This window comes from Leptinotarsa decemlineata, unplaced genomic scaffold, assembly GCF_025532065.1.
Source record: "Leptinotarsa decemlineata unplaced genomic scaffold, Ldec_3_MD MMD2_tig00001393_RagTag_RagTag, whole genome shotgun sequence".
Classification (NCBI taxonomy): Eukaryota; Metazoa; Arthropoda; class Insecta; order Coleoptera; family Chrysomelidae; genus Leptinotarsa; species Leptinotarsa decemlineata.
Window position 1 is genome coordinate 1920869 of NW_027412562.1, and position 17869 is coordinate 1938737.

At 36.6% G+C, this 17869-nt stretch overlaps 1 non-coding gene across 1 annotated transcript; it reads right to left on the minus strand.

The window, feature by feature from the left end:
* Positions 1-3829: 3829 nt before the first annotated feature.
* Positions 3830-3911, minus strand: TRNAS-UGA (transfer RNA serine (anticodon UGA)). The gene has a single exon. It is a non-coding gene; the product is annotated as a tRNA-Ser (tRNA).
* Between the last annotated feature and the right edge of the window lie 13958 nt (positions 3912-17869).

Sequence of the window (17869 nt, forward strand, 5' to 3'; positions counted from 1 at the left end):
CATAAAGTAAAATTTTCCCCTGTTGGATAAAAGGAAAATTGTAAAATTCACCCCGGTATGTTACTGTGTAATAAATGTACACAATAGATCACTGAAGAACAGGGCCGGATTTGAAAGTCTGGAAGTCCCTAAATTTTTTGTATATAAAAAAATTAATTGTTCAAAACTTATTACTCCAACACATGTTGAATTCTTAACTTCCCGCTAAGAAAATTGAACATTTTCAAATAAAGAGAAGCGGGTGAATATCGACGCGTTCAGTAAGTAGTGTCGTTTGAAAATTTCCATTCAAGTGATTTCGTCATATAATTTTTTAAAGTTAGAGTTTGAAGAAGCGAGAAGTTGTTTGGATGATATACAAAGAGGTCGGTCGGTAGCCGGGCGGTTCGACGTGGATGCTTTGTTCACTCAGTCAATCGGCCGATGTGTGAATCGATAGTTGAAGCCCCAGGCTGAACACTCGATGTTCACTTGCTATCGTCCAACATGTGTTAGGAATCACACGTTAAAAGTTAAGACCTCGTTAGTCCTTAGCTCCCACAAGTTTCGCTTTCTGAGGTTTGTCGTTCGTAGGAGAGCGATTGCTGGATATCGGAATAAACATATTTTAAACATACAAAACAAAACAACAAAATTTTTTCAGTCAAAGTAGAAAACTGCTTTCAATAAAAGAGGACTAAATGCATTCTAGTTCAATTTGTAAAATGTTTGTTTGAAAGAAATATTTCACATCAAATTCTGTAGTATTTCAAAATTTGTGGCTCCATCTATATTCTAGTAGATCAAACAGCATGAGTTCAGACACATTTCACTTCAATGTTGTATAAAAAGGTTTCAATATTTCCATTTGCATTGCCATCTGTTGAGAAGAAGATTAAAATACTGTCAGTCAAAGAGCCTTTTCGTATTTAGTAGAGATGGCTTAGGGTAAAATGAAAATAAAATGTTCGTTTTCAAATTTGAAGCAGTGAAATTATAGTATTTTGCACTATCTACCTTGATTTGTTTCATATAAAATCTACAAAATAGTTCTAAAAACATGCAGAATATTAGATGTAACTCATGTAGATCTCTAATAAAATTTCTTAACTTTTTCTATCAAAATGATTTCATGTGTTCAGATAAGTTTCATATTGAATGCATTTTCATGTAGAGGAATCCTTCTCTTTCTCACATAAAAGATTATAAATACAAGATGGTAAATTCACCACAACAACAGTTTGAACTGTCGATATATATATTGTCTGTAATTGACATTCCAAACTGTCTATTGAAGATAATCGGAAATTTTAACTGTCGGTTATAGATAGTCTGCAGTTCGAACGATCGATATATCTATTATCTATATTCGACAGTTTGAACAGTCGATGTATCTATCATCTATAATTGACATTATAAACTGTCAATTAAAGATAATCGTCAGATTGAAATGTAGATTGAAGATAACTGAAGATAAGACATTTCAAACACTCGATTAACTCTAGATAGATGATCGACGGTTTGAACTATCGATATATCTTTTATCTATAATCGACAGTTTGAACTGTCGATATATCTATTGTCTGTAACTGACATTCCAAACTGTCGATTGAAGATAATCGGCAATTTGAACTGTCGGTTATAGATGATCTACAGTTCGAACTGTCGATATATAGATTATCTATATTCGATAGTTTGAACAGTCGATGTATCTATTATCTATAATTGACATTATAAACTGTCAATGGAAGGTAATCGTCAGATTGAAATGCAAATTGAAGATAATTGAAGATAAGACGTTACAAACACTCGATTAATTCTAGATAGATGATCGACGGTTTGAACTATCAATATATCTTCTATTTATAATCGACAGTTTGAACTGTCGATATATCTATTGTCTGTAACTGACATTCCAAACTGTCGATTGAAGATAATCGGCAATTTGAACTGTCGGTTATAGATAATCTACAGTTCGAACTGTCGATATATCTATTACCTATATTCGACAGTTTGAACAGTCGACATTATAAACTGTCAATTGAAGATAATCGTCAGATTGAAATGTAGATTGAAGAAAACTGAAGATGAGACATTTCAAAGACTCGATTAACTCTAGTAAGATGATTGACGGTTTGAACTTTCAATATGTCTTCTATTTATAATCGATAGTTTGAACTGTCGATATATGTATTATCTGTAACTTACATTCTAAACTGTCGATATATCTACTATCTAGCTTCAACAGTTTGAACTGTCGATGTATCTATCATCTATAATTGACATTATAAACTGTCAATTGAAGATAAACTTTAGATTAAAATGTAGATTAAAGATAATCAAAGATAAGACATTTTAAACTCTCGATTAACCCCTAGACAGATGATCGACGGTTTGAACTATCGATATGTCTTCTGTCTATAATCGACAGTTGGAACTGTCGATATAGGTATCTATTATCTGTAACTGACATTCCAAAATGTTGATTGAAGATAATCAGCATTTTGAAATGGAGATTGAAAATGATCATCTATCGACTGAAGATTATCTATTTTGAAGTGTCGATTTTTACAAAATCGACAGTTTGAATTGTTGATTATAGATAATCCACATTTCAAACTTACGATCATAAATAATCGACATGTTGAACTATCATTATAAAAAAATGTTGTGGTCCTTCAGCGCCTTCGTAGAACCCATCAAGGAACGAGATTACTGCATACGTCATCACAACGGTTTTCCAGATACACGGTATAACATTTTTATAGATCTCTGGCGCAGGTGGCGTTGACTCTATTGCCCTCGTAAATTTCCCGGCTTTCCACCAACATCCGTATAACTGTTGTCCACATGAATTACAGCCGCATCAGTGGAAATCGGTGTTGCGTTCGCAATAAAGAATATTATCAAAGTTGCCGGTAATATGTAAGGACGGTTTTCAGGGACTGTCTTGAAAAGAAATATGGTTTTCTCTTTATCGTTTCGGCTCGCGATACATCGTGATGGTTGTAGTTTATAGGCTGTTCTTTGCTGTACGGATCTTATTCAGTATTTTTTGTTTTTGAATCCTAAGCGTTATCATTTTTGTATAGGGTGATCCAATGATGATACACAAGGGAATTTATATTACATAAAATTCAGTTCTACAACAGTCTAGAAAGAAACAAGCAATAACGTATATGAAAAATACGGGGAAATTATTTCATAAACTACATCTCACGATTTGATCTCCACAAAAGTTAGTGGAAACACCCTACATTTTGTTTTATAAAAGAGAGGACATTGGTAGATCAGGATCTTTAGATGATGTGGTGCTGCACGTTTTTCCGGGTTTTCCTGCAGCTGAAAGAGCAGATGCCCCACTGGAATCAATGAAGTCGCCTCGGAGCGCCAATTAATTTTTATTGCTATTTTTATTTTTATCGTTGTTTCAATGAAAGTTAACGTAAAATAGCTACGAATGAAATAAAATATAACACTTTCAATTTAAACTCTGACTTTGTTTCAAAACAGTGCACAAAGTGAACACACAAAAAAAAAGTATTCCGGAATATTTGTGAGTTCGCCAAAAATGTATCTCATTCTTATCCACAGAAAAATAATAAGGTTTCCGGAATTAACTTCCAGCTGAAAAAGCAAATGCGCCACTGGAATCAATGAAGTCGTCCCGGACCGCAAATAAACTTCCAGTAACTTATTAATGATGATTTAATTTCGAGTTGCTTTAAAATTGACAACCATGTTTCAATAAATACGTTTTCATGCTGCAATAACATTTTATGAATGTATCAAATTTTACTTGAAATGAAAATTGCAATTTGTTCGTCAGAATAATAAGTTAAAAAAAATTCGCTGCGGACAGGATTCGAACCTGTGCGGGCAGAGCCCAATGGATTTCAAGTCCATCTCCTTAACCACTCGGACACCGCAGCTGTTGATTTATGAAAGCGACACATAATATCTAAATCTCATTCATTAAATTGTTTAATTCAGTATTATTTTTATATAATGAGTTTCAAAAAGATTGCACAATATAGGAAACTTTTTTATTATTCCTTTGTCAAAAATTTTTTCCTTGAAAAAACTTGGTGCATTGCGGGAAACTTGGATTTGAGTTGGCAATATTCTAAATTTCCGAACGGTGTAGGTACAGGGGAGAACAAAAAATAGATATTTTGATCATGAGTAAACTACCCCTGTTTTCGACAGTATTGAAAAAATTCAATTGGAAAAGTTGTTTAAATTTGAAAACAATATTCCGATTTGAAATCACAGCCACCTACGTAACGAAACAAAAAAAAATAATTTTTTATGGTTCTAGCCTCATAAAGAAGTACTACTTACAGATATGTATTACTTAATTGTTCAGAATATTACTGGATTTTTTCCCCACACCAAATCGTTATTTTTACACCTCGACACGTGTTTCGATCACCAAGTGATCATCTTCAAGAGGAACATAAAACATCTTCCTCTTGAAGATGATCACTTGGTGATCGAAACACGTGTTGAGGTGTAAAAATAACGATTTGGTGTGGGGAAAAAACTCCCGTAATATTCATTACTACACCAAAGGTTCCAAACAGTACATCACAAGTTAATTGTTCAGCATTAATCAATTTTGTCAATTATTTCTGGTCATTAAATCATTCTGATAGTTATTATGGACAAACATACAAAGTGAAATATCATTTTTGCACCAATGACAAGTAAAATAAATAAACTGAAAATAATGATCACAGTTGGTTGTTATCAATTAGTTAGAGTTTGTGATATAAAATGTGCAAAAATGTCTAATATTTCTGAAAAGTGATAAGAATTACATGCAATTTTGAAGTTCAAAACGACTTAGTTTTATTGACATGAAACTAGCCTTATAGCCCATCAACAAACTTGAGAATATCTTCGCACTAGTCAAAGATGTGTCTTTCTCACCCATACCCAACTTTGGTCCATGAAATTAATGTCCGGAATTGTGGAAAATATTGCATAGGAATTACAAAACAATATATAAAAAAATATAATAATGATTGTAAACAAATAAATGAAGTAAAATCCAACCGAACCGTTTCGATCAGTGAAATAATATATTTATATTGCAGGGTTGAGTAGGCAGATATATGTATTTTGGATCGCATTGTCACGTATGATGAAAAGTGCAGCTTGTCAAATCTAGGAAGCGACTGCGTACACTACTGACAGAAAACGCATTTGGATAGAAAAAGATGAAATCTACCGTGCGACTTGATGCGCCTATTTGGGTTTAAGAGTGGCCTGCCAGTATACTCCTCACCGCAAGTAGCAAAAAGGGTCGATGGTTTTTTAATTGATGGTCAATTATTAGTTTACTATGATAATGTAGTATTTACTCAATTGAATTTGAATGAGTTTGTTTTTCAGCGGTCAGCATTGCATTCAATTTCTGGTTTATTAAGGAAAGGTAGACAGATTTATTCGGGTTGAAGGTTATATTTCAAAATTGAAATTTCTTGGGGAACATTATATTTATTAAGATAAATGAATCCAAACAAAAATATAATTGAAGTTATGATAAACAAATTCCAAAGGTTCAACTCCAGGCAGATCGGAATCGCTTGTGAAGTTATCACAATCCCCACTGGTGCTATCGTTGCCACTATCACCTTGAACATCCCGTGGATTGGGCTACCTATCGGGCGCGTCCCCAGGTGGTGGAGTGGGAAACGGCCAGGGGACTGGAGGCCCCGTCCGGGAAGCCAATGTGGCCTTACGGACGGGGTCGCCGGTGGCAGAAATGAGTAGGGTGAGGGGAACTAAAACCCCCAAAAGCCTTTGCAAAACATGCCACCGTGGACCAGCCTACCCAAGCTAAGGTGTAAGGAATCGTGCCGACAGCTGAATGGCCGCAGGCTGAATGGCACCACGAACGATCTCCTTGGGGAACTGGGCGAAACGTCACCTACCAGAGGTGAGGAACTCTTCCCTGGAAATTAGTGGGAACACACATGAATGAAACAACAAAAACCAATCCCGAGGCTAGACAAAAGTGCTCACCTCAATCTAAGGCGGTGGCTGGGGATGAACAGAAATGTCCACCTCAATCTACCGCTGGGAATGAGGCTGGACATAGCAGATCACCTCCAACAGGAAGGGCACTTCCTGCGGCGGGCGCCAAGAGCTCCGCCTTGAATAGAGGCAAAGAACCGGCTGCTCTTGCAGGAAAGCTCCTTCACTTGTGCACCTCCACAGAGGGAACCTCAAGAAAGTTGAAGAAGCCGTGCAACAACAGTAATATCGCTGCAACTTTCAAAACCTTCGCGGAGGGCACCGTGAGACACCTCAAGGTTGCCAAAGAGAGTGTGTGTTCGGCGAGTCTTGGCCTACACATGCCAATATAAAGGAGATGTCTCCTAGTGACCTGTCCACCTTCATCGAAACGACAGGATGGACGATGACCTAGGAGGACAACTCCCCGGGAGGATGTACAATGGGTCACATGTGGCCTAAATGTTGTGAGTCTACACTATTCACCCTCCCTATTCTACTGATACTAGATACCAGATCACATTGAACATTCAAAATAATTTTGTCTATTGCGAAATCAAGAGCAAATTCCTTCAAAGCATAAAATTCTTCGAAACCTTCAGCGTGTTCGCAAAGTTTTTTTCACTGCTCTTGAGGAAACGAAGTGAAAAATTCGTCACATCAACTTTCAACAGACTTGAAATTCATGTCCACATTTGTATCAGCCGCATATTGTACCAGTGATGCTCATACTGATTCTATTGGGTTCAAATCTAGATGATAAGAAGGCAATCTGAATACAGTATGTTGATGAATTTCCATAATCCTATAAATTTCGTACAATTCGAATCGTGGTTTATGGAATTCAATAGCGGAATAGAGATTAATTTTTAGCATATCAACTGTGAATCGAATGTTCCGTCGTCTTAACCATTCTCTCATCTCACCTTTGCTGGAGGACATGTTTCATACTGAACATTGTGGCATGGGACGTTGTCTATAACCACAACGCTCTCTTCTGGAAGATTAGGAATTAACATTTCTTACAACCACTTTTTGTAATTGTCGTAATTCATTTCACTATGATAGTCGCCCGATTTTGTGTTTGATATTTGAATTACAGATATGATTTTTTTACAAATTCATTTTCTCCACCTGCAGTTACAATTATAAGTCTCTGCTTTTTCGAAATTGGTGCAAGCAACCCTTCATTCAAATCTTCATTCCAACTCTTATCATGTGTATGTGAAGCATGGATATATGTTTCAACTATATAAATTATTGTTCGACCTTCTTCACGGTATTTTTTTATGTCTCAGAGAAAATTTCTTCGCAACTGCTAAGTCGCTGGTTTTTCCATGAGCAATTTTCAAAAATTTTTTTCGTTTTCCTCCATCTGAACCCTATTTCTTTGATCACTTTCCTCAGAAACTCATAATATCCCTTGTAACCATTTTAGTCATCGGAGTTTTTATGTATGTATGTATGTATGAAGGCCCTTGTCGAAATCATCAAAATCTGATTTTGATACTTTTCTGTCTTTTTTCATTAGGCGTTGAAAAGAGGATGACTCACCATTTTCAATTGTTTTCATTTCACTATTCTTTTAATGCTACCCAAGCTCACACCCTCCACTTCGGCACAACGCTCTTGAACTTTCGTCAGGTGTATGCTTATGCCATTATCAGCTTCTCGTTGCATAAGCAATCACTTCTCTCGCTTGACCACACAAAATTTTTCGTTTCAATTTCAATTCGAATGCCACTTTCTAAGAGCAAACAATTTTTGTCGCGTACTGTACTTCACCGAAGTGGACACTACAAGATTGTCGTTAAGACTGAACTCCAATCGCATTTTACTGGAGGTCCTAAGCCGAGACTTTGAAGTCGCTTCCTAAATTTGACAAGCTGCAGTTTCTCTACGACAGCAGGATAAGTTCAAGACAGTGGTTGGACACCAATGAGCTACCCAGGTACTTCCTAAATGCAAAAACCCATAATAAAAGAACATGGTTACTGTATGAATATTACTGGAGTTTTTCCCAACACCAAATCGTTATTTTCAACGTTATTTTCGACACGTGTTTCGATCACCAAGCGATCATCTTCAAAGAGGAAGATTAAAACTCTTCTTCTTTGAAGATGATCACTTGGTGATCATCATCATCATATTCATTACTACACCAAAGGTTCCAAACAGTGCATCATGGTTACTGTATGGTGGTCAGCGGCTGGTGTGATTCACTATATCTTTCTGCAACCGGGCCAAACCATCACATCAGATTCCTATTACGAGGAAACCAACGAAATGCAACGAAAGTTGCCTCAGTAGCAGAGGCACAAGAGGTATGATCCTGCTCCACGACGACGACTGTCCGCATGTTTCACCAAATCACCGTCCGAAAATCAAACGAATCGAGCGTCGAAGTTCTGCTTCACCCACCATACTCCCCAGACCTCAAACCAATCGACTAACATCCTTTCAAGCACTTCGATAACTTTCTCACCGGTAGAACCTACGTCAATCAGGACCAGACAAAAGCGGCTTTCGTCGATTTTATCGACGATTGAGTATTCACTGATATTACAGTTCAAAGTAGACTCATTAAATGGACAAAACTTTCGAAACGACCTGATACGTTTATACGTTTATACGTATACAAACAAATTATGTATATACTCGAACGTTATATAAATAATTTGTTTGTATAGTTGTTTGCAAGCTTTCATAAGTAACATTTGAAAATTGCAGTTTCTACTTGTCGAATTAATAACTATATTTTTGAAGTCGGTAATAAACTTCATGAATATGATACCAATATTTGCCTCTTGGGGCATTCTGGCTACCCAAGAAAATAATTGGAAAACCTCGCGTGATTTTTCAAAGTTGAACCAACGCTTGTTAACCGTCCTGATTGATCTTATTCCACTATCACGAACCTAAGTTATTGCGAATGTTTTATGGTTTAATCTTAACATGTCATTTGATATGAATAATAAGGCCTTGCATTAAAATAATTAATATATATCCAAGTTTCTCGGAGCTTTGTGAATACATCAGAGGCAGTCGATGAATTTTACATAAGATTGATATGCGGGTGATTAACGATTTCTGGGAGCATACAAGACTCATTAGCAAAATTGAGGAGCGACAATAATAATAGTTTTATTACGTGATTTCTTCCATTCAGATGTTCTTAATAATCAGTGGGATCTCCTCTATCAACTCAATAATGTGGACTGGGTCTCCTTCCTGAAGATAGACATATATCAAATCTTATTGAAAAACAAGCCCCTTCACAAACGACAGGGGTAACTAAACCTCCAGCACCTTGGTTGACTTATAATATAAAGATGATTTCACTCAAGAATCCAGCTCTAAGTAAATACAAGAAATACAACTCAGAAGTCTTAAGTGGTTTGAGTCATACTTAGCAGATCGCACCCAGATGGTTAAGACCACTTCATACTGGGTACTGGGCCCACTTTTATTCTTAATTCACATCAATGACCTATCGTCTATTAACATCCAAGGAAAATTCACTTCATTTGCTGATGATATCACAATTTTTTGGCATGCTCCTAACAACCATACGTTGTATGAAGTTATCGAGAATGGCATCACGAAAGTGAAAGAATGGTTTGACTCAAATCTCTTGAGCTTGAATTTATCGAAAATAAAAGTAGGGTCCTATCGTTGCCAGATTCTAGCCGTACATCTGAGTAATATTCAAATTGACAACGTACCAACTTCAGAATTCCTTGGCTTGTCCATCGACAATAATAGTAAAGACTCCTTCATTTACAACGGTCTCAAGCCATAAGAACCATAAATGATCTTAGCGCTTAGAGTTAAAAGACTTGCTTTCTGTGACAGCTTATTATAGCTTAGCAGAAATCTACTATGATAATTTTAATTGAGTATGACTAACTGTAATATCTACGGTATTTCATTGATTTGATTCAATTATTTAGTTTGAATTGATGTATTTCATTTTATTGTCCATGTTCTGATATCCTGAACGTTAGTGTTAGGTTATTGTTTTTTACATGTCTTTTTTCAGTTCATGTTATCACTTACTTTGAGTGATTTTACTTTTGTGATACTTTTGTGATTTCATGTATATGTTATTTATATTTCGCACAAGGCTTTGTCAATAAGAATTCATTCTTCAGACAATAAAGTATATTTTGAATTGAATTGAAATTATACATGTAGTGAAATAAGACTTGAAACAAAAGCAAATCTTGATTTCATTTTACGGAATAAAAATTCCGAATCAACAGGGGAAACTTTGAGATCTCTTGATTTCCTGAGGAAGAATAAAAATTCTGATATTCCTGATATATTAATCTGCTCTTCAATTCCATTCCTTAACCTATCGGATCTGCTCACAACTGTTCTTATTAGATCCCTATGTTGATTTTAAGGAATCTGAAAATTCCTTTCACACCACAGTCACCAGTGAGATGGCACGAAGTTTCCTAAGACGCTTCAATAACAATTATTTGGAATAAGACGGGATATCCCTCAAAATGAACAATCCCTTTTTTGATAAATCACTTCACTTTTGTCATAAACTTTTTTATCACCAGTTGCAAATTTCCGAAATTTTGGATTAGTTGGTTATTCCTCTGGCTGAGTGTAACTCACCCACAGTCTTTTCTGACCTGAGATCAATCACAATTTTCCCGTGTCTCTCTAGAGTAGTGGCATTGATACAGATTGATAATGATGTCAATGAAAATCATATCATAACATCTCTACAATCAGAATTCAGACCTCAGCATAGTACCGCTGGCTCTTCCCACGTTCTTTTTAAACCTGTAGATGATGAGAATTTGATCTATTCAGTACATCTGAACTATAGCAAGGCCTTTGACACTCTTGATCGCGAGATATTGTGTGACAAACTTGTATACTTTGACTTTTCTTGCAAAGCAGTGTGACTTTTAAGAAACTATCTGGAGAAGCTCACTTAGAGAGTTGTGAATAAAGTCATATCGGATGTTCTACCGGTATCAAAGGGAGTGCCACAAGGATCTATCCTTGGGCCTTTGCTTTTCAGGTTGTATTTCTGTGATTTCTATCTGGTTATGAAAAATGCAATACAGGTTGTAACTAAATAAGTGTAAAACAATCGCGAAGGTGATTTCTCATCGAAAAAAAGATAGGATCTTTCATAAAAAAAAATTTCATTGGAGCATCCCTTGTTAATATACAGCCCCTTAAAGGGGATACCTAAAATTAGTATAACAATTTTTTTCACAAGTACTGAAAAAGTTACAATATTGAAATTAACCTGACGTTTTGTACTACCAAAAAGACACTTAGCCAGCAATTCATTTGGTTCACCCCATGGTTGTAAGGGGTGGAAAACGCAACCCCTAAAATTTATTTCCAATGTAACTTTTTGTCTTATAATTTGTTTAGCATTTAAAAATTTATTTCCGATAGCCTGTTTCATTCTAAACAAAAAATGTCTTCTGGGTTTTTTGCCCAAAATAAACCAGTTCGCAACAGAAAATTATTTCACGAACAACTACAGAGATACATCAACATAAATGCAAAAATACGAATCTAATATATCTAGTAAGTCGCTATTAGCGATAGTGACAATTAAATTGGTATGACGCTGTCAGTTTGTGAATTTTCGAAATTGAATCAATACTAATTGTGTGTTGTTGTTCTGGCATACACAAATGAGGAAATGGCTGATATGCATAACGTTTTCGGTCTGTCGCAGGGGAATGGGTTAGAAGATATGCTGAAATGTATCTTCAACGGCAGCATCCTTCACATAGAATATTTGCTCGACTTCATTAACGATTACGAGAATATGGTTCATTCGACAAAAGAACGCAGGATTGTGGTCGCCATCGAGAAGTACGAACACCACAGCTTGAGGAAGCAGTACTTAATATGATTGAAGAACAACCTACTACCAGTACTAGAAAAATTGCTTTCCAGCTAAATGTTGATCATATGACGGTATTTCGAATTTTAAAGGAACAACTCTTATACCCTTACCATCTGCAACAAGTACAGGCACTGTTACCGTGAGACTTTCCGAACCGTCTTGAATTTTGCAATTGGATGCTGGAAATGATTATGAGAAATTGTGACTTTCTGAAGACGATGGACGAATGTAGTTTTTCTCGGGTCAAGATTATTAATTTTTATAATTACCATATATAGGATGGTGAAACTCCTCACGCTATTGTCGAAACTAACCATCAAGAACAGTTTTCTCTTAACTTGTGGCTCGGAGTTATTGGGGATGATTTAATTGGGACTCATTTTTTACCTCCTCGATCAAATGGTGAGGCATACGTTCAATTTTTAAGAGAAGTGCATCCAGTACTGCTGGAGGAAGTTTCTTTGGACGTCAGAAGGGATATGTTTTTTATGCATGATAGGGCTCCCGCTCATTTGAGTCAAGAAGCACGTCAGCATTTAACTGAAACATATGCAAATCAGTGGATAGATCGAGGAGGACCACAGAACTGGCCCGCTCGATCCCCGGATCTCAATCCTCTCGATTTCCCTATTTGGGGCCATTTACAGCATTTGGTTTATCGTACTCCTGTTCGCAATGTAGAGGACTCAAGAAACCGCATCATCTATGCGTGCAGGGTAATCAGAGAGACTTCAGGAATATTTGAGCGAATACGTGGCTCAATGCGCCGACGTCTAGACCCATGCGTAATGTTTGAAGGTAGACATATTGAACTTTTACTATGATTTCTACATGTGTGTTTTGTTATTAATAAATTACTTTTGTTTATTATCCTTTAATCGTTTAATGCGGGTACTAACTACAAAATAACAATAAATACAGTTCGTATTTATGACGATGTATCTCTGTTGTTGTTCGTGAAATAATTTTTTGTTGCGAGCTGGTTTATTTTGGGCAAAAAACCCAAGATACATTTTTTGTTTAGAATGAAACAGGCTATCGGAAATAAATTTTCAAATGGTAAACAAATCATAAGACAAAAAGTTACATTGGAAATAATTTTTAGGGGTTGCGTTTTCCACCCCTTACAACCATGGGGTAAACCAAATAAATTACTGGCTAAGTGTCTTTTCGGTAGTACTAAACGTCAAGTTAACTTCAGTACTGTAACTTTTTCAGTGCTTGTGAAAAAAATTGTTATAAAAATTTTATGTACCCCCTTTAAGGGTATCTTAACAATGCATGCTCCAATGAAGTTTCTTTATATGAAAAATCCTATATTTTTTTCGATGATGAATCACCTATTTGAATGTTTTACACTTATTCAGTTACACCCTGTATACATCACTTTGCATACATCTCTTTTTCACCTTGTGGTTTTACATAATAATAACCATCTTCAAGTCATCTTTGACATTTCTGCACTCCATAAACTCAAACACATTTCTAATGAATTTGCAATAATAATATTTGGACCTGGGGAGACCAGAGAGCTCAACGACTCCACTTTTCAAGTCCGCAACGGAAATGAAATAAATCCTTTCGTGACAAAAAAGATAATGGTTTGATCCAGAACTTCGCTTGATTGAACATGTTAGCCATCTGAACCGAACGTACTCAGGTACCAATCGTGATTTGCTCAACACAAACTCAAAACTTATACTATGCGAGTCACTAATCATGTCAAAAAAATTTTATTGCGACAGTAAGTGCTCTATACCTATCAAGCGACTGCGTTAGACTAAAGTGTTGAAGATCCTGGTAGGCCATGATGAACCCTGCAGTTTCCGACTTCATTCCACTCGACCTGAGCAAATCAAAGGTGCTTTGATGAACCGAGCTCTTCGAAATTGTTGAAGAAGACTCCATGTATCGGCTCATCCTTGTGTTGTCGCACGATTGAAGTGACCTCTAGCGTTTATGTGGTCCTTTTGCTAGACGGGTTCCAACTTGGTGGCAGAGTCGTGATATCCACCTACAGTTTTGAAAACCAAACCGAGGTCATCAGCTGCTCGGACCACTCGGGCAGCTTCCCTATTATCTTTATTATTTCTTTCATATTCCGAATGTTATTAGTTTTCGATTTCCGATTCACACTAGGATTGCGTTTTCTACATAAAATAGCGCTTCTGAAGATAGCAACCATTCTGAGAAATATGAAATAATATTTTCATGCTAAAAATATATTGTACATTGAAGCCACTTAATCTCCCTAGATATGCGACTAGATTAGAGACAGAAGCGGCACGCAACCTCCGGAAGATTAGAGCTGTCCGTGTGTCCCTGTGTCACGCACTTCCGATTACGGAGAAACCTCGAATGGCCCTTAAGGGCTCCGAGGTACGGTTTATTATGGGTTGCGACCGTGATTAGTCAATCCGAAGCCGTTTCTGGTGTGCGGTGGTGAGGTTTATGATATTAAAGTTGTCAATTTGTAATATGGAATATTAGGTCATATGAAATACAGGGTTGACAACATCGTAACAAATCCACAATATTATTTTGACCGGTAGAATTGGAACCTCTGACGTGAAATTACTCTGAAGACAGCACACCATACCAAAACAAACTTGTTGACTCTCTTGTCCTCATCATCTACAGATGATGCTAACATCGTTCTGGTATGGAAAAAGTATTCTTTACAATGATCTTGTACTTTCCATTTTGAAGCATATACATCTTTTTCATCATAACAATAATAAATATAATAATAATATCACTGTTAATTTTGAACAGATCCGTTCTGGAGGTGAGATGTTGGAGCCAATAATGCTTGTTTGATGAGATTTGACAACCGCAATGTCATAGGATGCAATGGGTGGACGCATGATCTAAGGGAAATTCTTACGCAATGCTAAAAGAGTGGTGAGCTCGCTTGAAAAGAGTGTATAGCGCAAATTCTCACTCTGTGGTGTGAAATAGACCTTGATGGTTTTGCATACAGAGTCATCTTGTTCGCCCCAGCTTGACACAAAAGAGTAGAAGTTATAGTTTTGACACTCGTTAGCACTGCTGGTGTCGCGACTCCTTAGAGTTTTATTGACCCCTGAAGGCAATAAAACTGGTTCCTTTGAATGTAGGTGTTCATTTGAGAATTCCACACCCCCCTCTCTCATACTTTGAGTCAATGCAGCATTGCCTTGAATAGATAGAGGATGCTAACAGAATCACTAGTAAGTGAGCAGAAACTTTGAGGGGTATAATATTTTCCGCAAGAATTGTTCTAGCATATTTCAAAAATGTCTACGTTTTTTCGATAACTGATCGGGTAGAATCTGAAGGAGGGCTATAAACATCAACAGCTACTCAACTTAGAAACTCCAGCCCGTCTGTGGAGAGCTTCGATAGCCTGAGTTCAATGAACTGCTCAACCTGATAACCCCTGATGGTGTATTCTACTTCCAAGAGAGTTTTAGAGTCCAGAAGAAAAAACTACCCATTCAACTCAGGTTCTCTTAGTTCAATGGAAATTGTCAAATGTGTAGAGCGATAACTGCAAACCCCAACAACAATGCGATTTATCGGTAGAAACATTTCTACTCTTTATTGACGAGAGTACATTGGCAAAAATTGACAGAAATAGTTTCTTCAATATGGAAAAATACTAACTGATGGTTTGGTGCAAAATAATCTAACCTCAGGGAACCAGTACAAACTCTGACAATCTGGTCATCGGAAAGGTCGGTGAAGAAAAAAAGTTGCTGTTGAAAATATTCTCGTCATTTAGACTTTCACTTCACTCCTTTGGAGTGAAGTGGATTTATGCGGAGTTGAATCATAAAGGCATTATATGACACGATTACACTTTTCCGACTGCAGGAAAGTCCTGGTCATTTGGGTTTGGAGTGTCTGCATTATAGAGTAGTAGGTTCTGGATAGAGCATGTCGTCAGAAAAATCGAATTTCGTTCTTTGAGCATCTAATGGACCTGATTTTGTTTTTGATTCTAACCGAGATGATCTTCTTCATTCATTTTTTTTTTATTTTTATTTAAACTTCCTCAAAATACTCAGTTAAGATCTTATATATGTTATTGTTTATAACAATCACTACAGAGGCTAAAAGAATACTTAGGAATCCTGCGAACTTTCGAAGTTTTCTATGGTTCAAGTTGTTTGTCATTTTCGAAATACAGTAAGATGTAGCACTTGGTTCAACATGAAATTTCAAATTGCAGTCATCGTAGTTGCAAAATTTCAATGAATAAAGTCTCAAAATTGGTCTGGAGAGACACATACACTAGGTTCTAGTGAAATCCTGCCAAAAAACAACCACTTTCCCACACAGAGGATACTTTTGCAGATGTCTCTCGATCATCCAGCAGAAGGACCATTCTGTCACGTGTAGATCACCTACAGGTAAGTTTCGAAGCATTATCTCTCATCAGTGCAGGAAAGATACGACCATAACAACAGTGTGCGAGGATGAAATAACTATTGCAAAACTATCCTCTGTGAAGTATCTTGCATATATTTCTGTTAGATGTGATTCAATATCCATCGTCGTATTAGCCTCGAAAGTAGTTTATTCCGGCAGGCCTTCACCAGAACCTATTGTGTAGGTAACTTGTGAGACACGAGTGTTTCAAAATTCCATTTTGAAATAATTAGTTTTTCTACGTATGGACTTCAGCTCGAAACAGTCTTTAAACATATTTTGATTTCTTTCAGAGTGTTAGGAATCACACGTTAAAAGGCAAGACCTCGTTAATCCTTAGCTCGCACAAGTTTCGACTTCTGAGGGTTGTCGTTCGTAGGTGTGCGACAGCTGGTTAACGAAAAAACAGATTTTAAACAGATTTTTTAAACAGTATTGGTTCATGAGATGTACCTTTCCTGCTTTTGGACTTTGTTCACGAGATGCAGTGAACAAATTAATATTTCTCTTAAATTCAGTTTTATGAAGGGTCTTCCAACAGAGACTCCCGATAGCTGCCATCTTGTGAAGCTACATCTGTCAAATTAGTTACAATTATTGCCTGAAAAATCGAAGTCCGGGGTCGAAAACGGCAATGATTTATTTTCGAAATGCAAAACTATTACAAAGGATGTGATTTTGGCTAACAGCACAATAACCTGAAACTGTCAAATCCTCTACCGTGTGGATGTTGGGAAGTACCACTTAACTGAAGAAAAAAGCTAACATAGTAACTTCTCCAAAAGTTGTCGCATAATCGGAAGTCAGCAGCAGATCAACAAATCCATGAGGGACGCAAATCATGGGACAAATCTAATGCTGAAGGTGATTTCAATAAAATATTATGATTGTAGGATATAAAGGTATCAACTGAATTCGCTTCATTTTCAGGCAGCAACAATTATTGCCATAGCCAGTACGAGTGAATGGGAAGAACTAACAAAAATGTCAATTGATCTAATGAATGACAAGGAATATATGTTGCTTGTGAAAATAACAGATTCCAAAACATATATTGGGAGAACTCACTTTTGTTGGGCAAGCAAAGCTGCTGATGTTTTGGCAATATTTATCTTCATGGTCATTCCATACTCTACATAACATATTATTCGTGAAATATAAAAGACCTGGCCATTACAAACAATCAGAATAAATTTGAGTTCAATGTTTTCAGAAAACCTAGCTATACAGATATCACCATCCCAAGCGATTCTTTCCATCCAGCGAGTCATAAATTAGCAGCCTACAACTCAATGTTGCACAGAGCATTCGCACTGCCTTTGTCTGCAGACAATCTAGCTAGGGAAATTGATACAATTACACAGATAGGTGTTAATAATGATTTCAACGCATATACTATCCAGAAGTTAGTCAGGAAACAAAGCCGGAAATTCACTCACAGATTAATATATCCTCAGGTCGAACAACCAGAAATCAATAAATGGGTAACGCTAACATATTTTGGAAGAAGAAAAGAAATAATCGCAGGTTTCTTCAGAAAAAACAATGTGG